The following is an 8,748-nucleotide window of genomic DNA, read 5'->3' as shown; positions in this document are numbered from 1 at the left end:
CAATGGCATTTGTGAAAAGAAAAAAAAATTTGTTGCTTATATGATTCCATTAATAGCAAGAGTGGAAATATGAATTTGATTCTTTCATTTGTGGTAGTGTCTAAATTTTCCAAATAAGGAAAGATTCTCATCACCCAAGTTTCAGTTGGATAGAAACTTGGAATCATGCAAGTTGTATAGTATGATGAATGAGAACTTTCAAGCATTGGAAAATTAAGACTAGTTACTTATTCACATGGATGTGTGGGTTAAGTAAAGGGCTAAGGGATCGAGTACACATTCTTGTGCACTGATCAAGCCCACCACAAATATAACTTGAGTGACATATCTTAAACAAGGTTTATTAACACTATTGAAATGTAAGAGTAAAAGGTTTTCTACTCTTGTACATTTGAATTTGGTAAGTTGTGATGTTTTGGATAAAACAGAGACCAACTTAGGCCAATTGTGTTAAGTGTTTATCTTGATTAGAATCCACACTATCTCTTGAATATTTGGCAAGAAAGTCTTATAGGTCAAGGAGACAGTGGGAGTCTAAAAGATCCTGAAAGGGTTTCAAGAAGTAATCAAGAATAAAACCTGGATTTCATCACTAGTACACAACTAGAGGTTTATAACCTATCGTGTTGACATTTCTGTGCCCATTCCAGTTAAGTTGGCTATACATTTGAGTTCTACATGTTCTCAATTGTTTGCATAGCTACTTGGAAGCAATGGCAGGCCCTTGAGCTGCCAGGTGGCAAGAAGTTAAGATTGCACAAGTTCAATCCATATGAGTTAGGATTTGTCACTAAGCTAGTCTTGTGATTATGGTTTGACAAATTCACATGGATAAGAACACATACACCATAAAATCTAAGTGTCATAAGGTTTCTCTCCGATTCATGAAAATGATGGTGAGGAAATTCTTTCACTAAGTAGATTTTAAGTAGATAGCATTTGTAATATTTGCAGTTCTCAAAGTCGTTAGTGGAGCGTGCGTGGTTAACCGGCACACTAACATTGACTTATGAGAAATGGCAAAAGGTCTAAACAATTGAGACTATGATTACGGCATCCCTTTTCATAGTTCTGAAATTGTTTAGACGCACCTGTGATCTATCTAAGATAAGGTGTATGATTTTGATAAAGTCTTATCAAAGCAATCTAGTATAAGAAATCTGAACTTTGGTAAGAATGTCAATAAAGTATTGACTTCTAGAGGTCCAGCTGTTTTCTGGATACATGTCAAAGCTAGTGGGAGCATAAGTGTTATGCTAATAATCATCATGTTAGTGGGAGCATGATAATTATTGTTAGTGTTGCAAGTTAGCAATGTTAGTTATAGAAAACAAAAGTTTCAATTCGTGAGGCTGCAGGGATTAAAAAAAGTTGTTTTGCTATAATTAAGGGAGAGGATATACTTCATTTCAGTTCTAAAGGCTTAGATTGAGACCTTAATCATCTTTAGTCAAGAATATATATATGAATTTCATGTTGGATTGGTTCAACTTAAGGAAATTATATATATTCCGTTCTCAAAATTCGATTATGATTACGGCATCCCTCTTCATAGTCAAATTTTGAAAACATGGAAAATAAAAATATCGTAGCAAAAGACTGGTCTAGAATCATGTCTTTATGTGAGACATCATGAATCGTGCACCATTTGCTTCGGGTACAGGATCGATTGCATGTGCTATAATATTTGTCATTTCTAAATTTTTCCAAATGCCAGAGGCATTAAGAAGGGAAAAGGTCTAGAATTGGATATGACTAAAATGATTAAGCAATTGTCGAGGACAATCTGAGGTTTACCAAAGATTGGTTGCTCAGGGACAGTTGGAAGTATAGTGCTAATTTTGGAAGGACCATATTGACATATTCTGAAAAGAGGCATCTCTTATTCAGAAGTGATAGTCAAAATGAGAATATGGAGTTGTCTCCATAGGTGGAAGTTATATGTGTAAGATTAGAAAACTTAATGCAAGAAGCAAGTCCAAAGCAATGTACTTTGAATATGAGACTTAGTTTCCATGGAGTTGATCTCCATTGGAATACCTTATAATGACTGTTGACAAGTCTTTGTGACTTTGTACATATTCATTACAGGAGGGTCAGTGGATATAAGTTTAAAATCTAAACAGATTTCGATAAATGATAGGAATTTGAAATTCTCACATTTTTCGATAAGGATTTGGGAGTGTGAAATTAGAATCATTGAAATTATGTTCAATTGGTTTATTTCACAAAGTAAGGATCATAGACAAACATAGAGTGCATACTTGGTGTATGGCAAAGCTATTGTTTAAGAAAAACATAGTGTACATGCTTGGAGCATGGGACAACTAGTGTTTTTAATTCAAGTATAAAGTTGAGAAAACCGAAACAATGAATAATGACAAATCAGTATGGTGATAAATAAAAGTGTTTATTTATATTCATAGGGTTTGATACCATATTTGATTCATTTATTCTTGTGTTTCACTTTGCATGTTTTGACTTCCAGAATAACTAAGTCGCTCTTCCTGAATGATTAAGTTATTCAAACCATCCACAGTCGGTCATATGTTGGAAGTAGATATGAATCAAGACTGTCATGGGTTGGTTTGTAGAGGTCCAAGTTGGTGGACAAAGTGGTGCTACAACACTCATGAGTGCTCATAAGTTCTGAGTATTGGATTCAACCCGCGCTCATTTGAATCACTTCATAGATTTTATCACGAGTGATCATGAGACGATAATATCTTATATTCTTCAAACCTAGAGATATGAGTTGTTACTATGAGTTGGTTATACATTGATTGCACGAAAACGCATTTGGTAACTCGATGTTATAAAATGTGCCTTTGTGTATGATTCAACAAGTAGTAGAACAAGCCATATGAGTCGAAGTTTATCCATTCCTTTTACCTTCGGGATAAAAGCGATATCTGTGGGCCCCTCGATGATTTAGCGATGACACATGTGAGTGCTTGGCCAAGCCAGGACTGATTTGATTTGTTCAATCAGTCAGTCATCATAAATCGAAAATCGGGAAACAACAAATGGACAGAGAGAATGATTATAATCCATGTGTCAGTCCACATGATATCTAGAATGGAGGAATATATGATCCCTTATCTAATGGACAAGTCATTGACAAGGTCAGAGTTCGACAGCGGCTTTAAGAGCTACGATTGCCAGTTAGGTTTTGAAGTCATACTCAATAATAGTTTTAGACTTATCCAAGTGGGAGACTGTTGGATTAATGTCTAAGTCCATAACTATGTTTGGTATGTACTTGACCCGACCCGGCATGGTCCATTTGGGTTGCACTTCACCGACACAATTTATATGGATAGTCTTTTGAGAATAGTATATTTATGATTTATATTAATATATTATAAGTTCTAATATATTAATATATAATCATATTATTTAATTAGTATTGATCAAGAATTAATTTATAATTAATTAAGTGATCAAAAGGAACTAATTAAATATGGACTCTTAGATATATGTGTGTAGTGGGCCAAGTTCATTTAGGTTGGGCTAAGTCTTCATGGATAGTCCATGGAGCTTTAACCCATGGATCCTAGGAAATGAAAGGTCATGGGTATTAGGGTTTAACCCTAATCCTCCACACTATATAAAGGGTCTTATGGTTCATGAAATTAGGCTAGTGGCTAGTGTGGATACACTAAAGAGGGGAATAACCGATTTCATAAGTGTGAGCCAAGTATCCATATTCTCTAAAGTCTTCCAAGGTGTTTTGGTGATTTGTGATTCCACTTGAGCCTTCCACACTATTGGGGCTAAGCTCTTAAAGTTTGAAGACATCAAGCTACATCAAAATGTATGTCATCTATCTAGAACTTTGTAGTATAGGTGCTTCATAATATGCTAGTTAGGATTAAAGCCTTGGAAAGTTCTTATTTGCATGTATGATAGAGAAAACATAGATCCAAGGTTTATAGGGTTGCATGTACACCATAGGATTGTTAGAATGCTCAAAAACCCAACACATTGCGGTGCGTGAATGGTTGTTCAGAGCATACACCTTGATCAAGGAAGAAATAAACTAAGCTTGCTGGATTGCTAAGTTCACTTAGGGGGAGATTGTTGGAACCTGAAAGTGAACCGCTAGCAATCCTAAGTACATATTCCGAAGTGTGTTGGTTCCGAAAGGAAAAGTAATCCGGAACCTGTCCGGAGCTGGAAAAAGAAGAGGAGGAGTATTTTGAAGAGGAACACATTCCAGAGCTAATCTTGATGTCCGGAATGTATGCTGATCCGGATCAAACTTTCATCTCCGGAATAATACTTGTCCGGAATGAAGTCTTTCTGTCTTTAGTGCATTTATTACTTTTATCTTGTATTTGATGTAACGTTTCATAGGACTTAGTCTAAAGTTGCTTTAGGACAATCAGAATGTCAGACTCATGTCTTTTGTCCAGTCTTATGTAAACACTTGGGTTAATTCGCTCTAACATTCACTCCTTTAAATAGGAGCTTTCAATACAAGTCAACTACGGATCTTTTACTTACTTTTGGCATTTACTCTTATCACTTTGAGACATTCTTCTTGTTCTTCATTTATTAACTTTACCTTGATCATTAACTACTTGTTCTCAATTAATGTCTTGATCATTTGTTGAAATGATTATCTAAGACTTGACTGGTCTTTCCAGTCTAGACTTGAACATCCATTATTAAACAGACATTGATCTCAAGCATTCACTCAAGGTTTGAGTTTTCAAACATTGTCCCTGCGCATAGATCTTGTTCTCACACTTGGGAAATTACTGGGTGGAGTTACGATTGCTCATGGTGGTGTTCTTCCAAATATCAATCCTATTTTGTTGCCAAAGAAGACTGCTGCTAAGGAGCCATGAAGTCCTTCTAAAGCTGCTAAATCTCTAAAGAAAGCTAAGAAGGCTGAAGAGATTAAGCTGTTTGAATTTTATCATTTTGTGAAAAATATAGGAATGGGGAGAATTTTATTTCAAATATGTATTTTACCAAAATACATAATACTAAACACCATGGTTTGCTCATTAATATCTACTGTTTAGCTTTGATAATTTCGATCTAAAAAAGAATATTCTAAAAAAGTGCAAGCGACAAAGGCATGGGATGTTTTGTAAAGACTATCCGGTCCGGTTCCGAGTTTTGGGCCGGTTCTTACTGAGTCCCGGCTCCAAAAATTCACAAAATTATAGTACCGGTCCCGGCCCGATCGGTTCCGGTTCCGGGACCGGTTCTGGCCGGTTCCCCGGTCCTATTGCTCATCCCTAGTATTTACAAAGTTATAAGTTTTACAACTATGTTCAAAACATAATGTATATGAACTCAAAAGTACAAGTTTAAAAGACACGAGTTTATAAATCTCCGTCTTCACAAAAGCTGTGGCTGTACCTGTATCACTGTTTCCCTGAGAATACAAGTAAATTTTGAAAAGGTGTCAACAATTAAGTTGGTGAGTTCATAAGGATGTTTGTAACTGAAATCTGTTTTCTTGTTCATTGATAAAGCAAACATGTTTTTCCCAGAAAATCCTATATTTTCTGCAGTATATGTATTTGTATTCTAGTATGATATAGTTTTAATTTTCCATAAAACTATGAAAAGTAAGTTTTCTCTGTATTGAAATGGTAATCTGTGTTTATACTTGTAATATTATGTATTATAGTCTTATAATTAAATAAATCTACGTGAAGTGTTACTTATTCATACACTAATCATTTTGTTCAATACCAAATTGTGACTTATTGTAAACAAACTAGATGACTTAGGATGACCGGAACACGACGTTCTTCAGGGGTCGTAAAAGTTACAACATTTGTCACCACAGGTGTGCCGACCTAGCTGTTGCAAGCAGTTTTGGTGCGGGATTGTCAGTCCCGTATAGATCTATACACAAGTGTCACGCTCTCACTCAAGGAGATTTTGGTTATAATTTCAGGACTTTTGTTGGTACTTGGAAAAGTACATGAAGGTAGTCTCACAAATTCTATATTGATGATTAAACGTAAAAAAATATTGAAAGATTACTTTGTAATAAATACACTGTAAGTAGGTTTCATAAACTGTATAGAATATAGTTTATATGTTTGTTTTCAGTAAGGTAATCTGTTTGTTTTCTAATAGTTATCTTCTGTTTGTTTTCCGATATGTACTATGTTTGTTTTCCTGTTATGTACTTTGATAATTGGAACTAATGAATGAGTTTTGTAAACTATACCTATTATAGTTTAGCTGTTTGATTTACTATAAAAATCTGTAATACTTTATTCCATGAAATTATCTGTTTGTATCTAAGTAGTATCAAATAGTTTGAAAACTATTTTATAATTATATAAATGTAATATTTATATAATTGTGATTAATTAGATCTTTGATTAAATAACTTTACCCCAAGCCCACAACCAAACAAGGAACAGGAATTGGGGCCAAATTATAACAATTTAAAATATACTAAAACATTTATAATCTTTTAGGATATTAACACAATTTTCATTGTGTTCAACTGGTATTCCCCCCTTTAAAACAGTTAAAAATCATGAAAATGTAGGGGTATGAACTCACTTGATAGGTGTTAATTCGGGCAGCGTTACGCTTCTTAGAAAGGAGTTTTCTTGATGAAACTGAGTGTTTTTGATGAAAGGTCAGCTTCACACGGGCAGAGTTTCAGCTTAAAGTTGAGAACTTCGGGGCGTCTGGGCTTGTTTCAGGTGGTAAATACGTCACCGGGGTTTGAGGTAGTCTAAAGAGGCTTAAAAGTGAGTGAAAGTAGGAGAGAGGTTGGAAATTAGCAACCAAAAACGGAGGTCTCACTTTCTATTTATAGGAGGCTGGAGCCTCGACGTACGCTGGGCGTAGCGTATGCATCCAGCCTACTTTCTACGTGTCGAAGCTACTTCATTGCATGGCATGCATGCGACGGAGAGGTGACGGAGGGTGGACGTGGCTGGTCCCTAGCCTTGTTTCCGAGTACGGTGGGCGTACTCACATTTCTTCAACTTGAATAATTCGTAACTTTCGCATACGAGCTCCGTTTTTGACATTCTTTATATCCACGCGTAGGTGAGACTATGCTCTACAACTTTCGTTTCGACTCCGTCGGATAATTTTGACTTTATTTTTAAAGTTATATTTTTAACAGGCCGGGACAGCAAAAGTCCGTTAAAAATTCATAACTTCTTCATCCGACGTCGGTTTTTGTCTGTCTTTTTACCGTTGGATTTCTTTTGATAAGATCTCCGATTCTCGTTTAATTTGTTTTGGCCAAAAGTTGCTTGATCTAACTTTCGAGTTTCGGGCTGTGCACTGTCGTGTTGAAACTTAGAAAAATCATAACTTCTTCAGACGAAGTCAGATTTAGTCGTTATTTTTATGGACACTCTCGGTTTAACATATACTATAACTTTCATTTAGATAGTTAAGGTTAAAAAGCATTTTATTGAAAATTCACTTTTTACGTTAAACAGTGTTTTGCCGGTTTTGTCGCGGATTTTAGATAGGTCATAACTTCTTCGTTATAATTCGGATCTGGGCGTTCTTTATATTTTGGAATTCTTGACATGATTTCTATTACTATATTCATCCTAAACAAGTTTGTTTAACATTTCATTTTGGAGGGTCGATTATGTAATGCACATAGTATACACAAATTTCTCTTTATTATTGATCTATACTATTACATAAAGTTGAAATAACGGGTTGTTACAAATCTAAGTACACTATCCTTCGATTTTACTTGTTTCCAAGTTTCTAGTAGGTTATAACATAACTCTTAGTTACAAAGTCTAATATGTGTCGTGTCTATATGTGCAACTAAGTTTATTCAAATCTAGAACAATCTCAAATTTTGACGGTTGTCACACCAGACTCCTCAACCATCAGGTTAGAATGCCAACATACTATGGGTCCAATCAACCATCGGGTTGGAATACCCCAGGCCCCTCAACCATCGGGTTGGAATGCCAACATACTATGGGTCCAATCATCCTCGGGATGGAATATCCTCGGATCCATTCAACCATCGGGTTGGTATGCCCCGGCCTGTTGGTTTACGCACAAAGCAGTGAAGCCTCAGCCACCGACCAAACATGTGCACATATAATAGATAATCACATAACAGTCTACAATCAGTCAAGCAGATCTACCGATCACTAAACATAACAACATCCTATCAACCAGGATATCGATCTAACAGATCACTACAACATAACAACATGTTATATACCAGGATACCGATCTAACAGATCACAACATCACAATAGCATACATAATAGAATATCAATCCAATGGGTCGGCATTGGTGCCTTCGACCCGCAAGTAGAGTGAGGAAAACTCACCTCGCAAAGCTGAACAGAACTGATGAGGCCCAACTCCAAATCTCAGCTCTCTATACGACACCTATATTCACCAAGCGACCAATTCCATTAAAATCATGAAATACCCAAAATGTCCTCAAATTCAAACTTGGTCAAACTCAAAGTCAACTGGTCAAAGTCAAACGGTCAAATCCACTATTCCAACTGAGTCAAAATCAATAAACCCACTGAGTCAACCCAACCGATTCAACCCAACCGAGTTAACTCAACATGGGCTGACCGATGCGAGTACGCGGGGTATACTCCGGAGATAAGCTCAACGTACACAAAGCTTCGTAGAAGACCACCATCTGGGTGGTTGACCGGGTACGCGGGGCGTAACCTCTCAACCTTAATTTCTACATTAAGTGCTTAATGACTTCAACACTTAAGCTCATACATCAGATCC

This window comes from Lactuca virosa, chromosome 2 (assembly GCF_052849685.1).
Source record: "Lactuca virosa cultivar CGN04683 chromosome 2, Lactuca_virosa_CGN04683_v6, whole genome shotgun sequence".
Taxonomy (NCBI): Eukaryota; Viridiplantae; Streptophyta; class Magnoliopsida; order Asterales; family Asteraceae; genus Lactuca; species Lactuca virosa.
Note: the sequence above shows the minus strand (reverse complement) of the source record.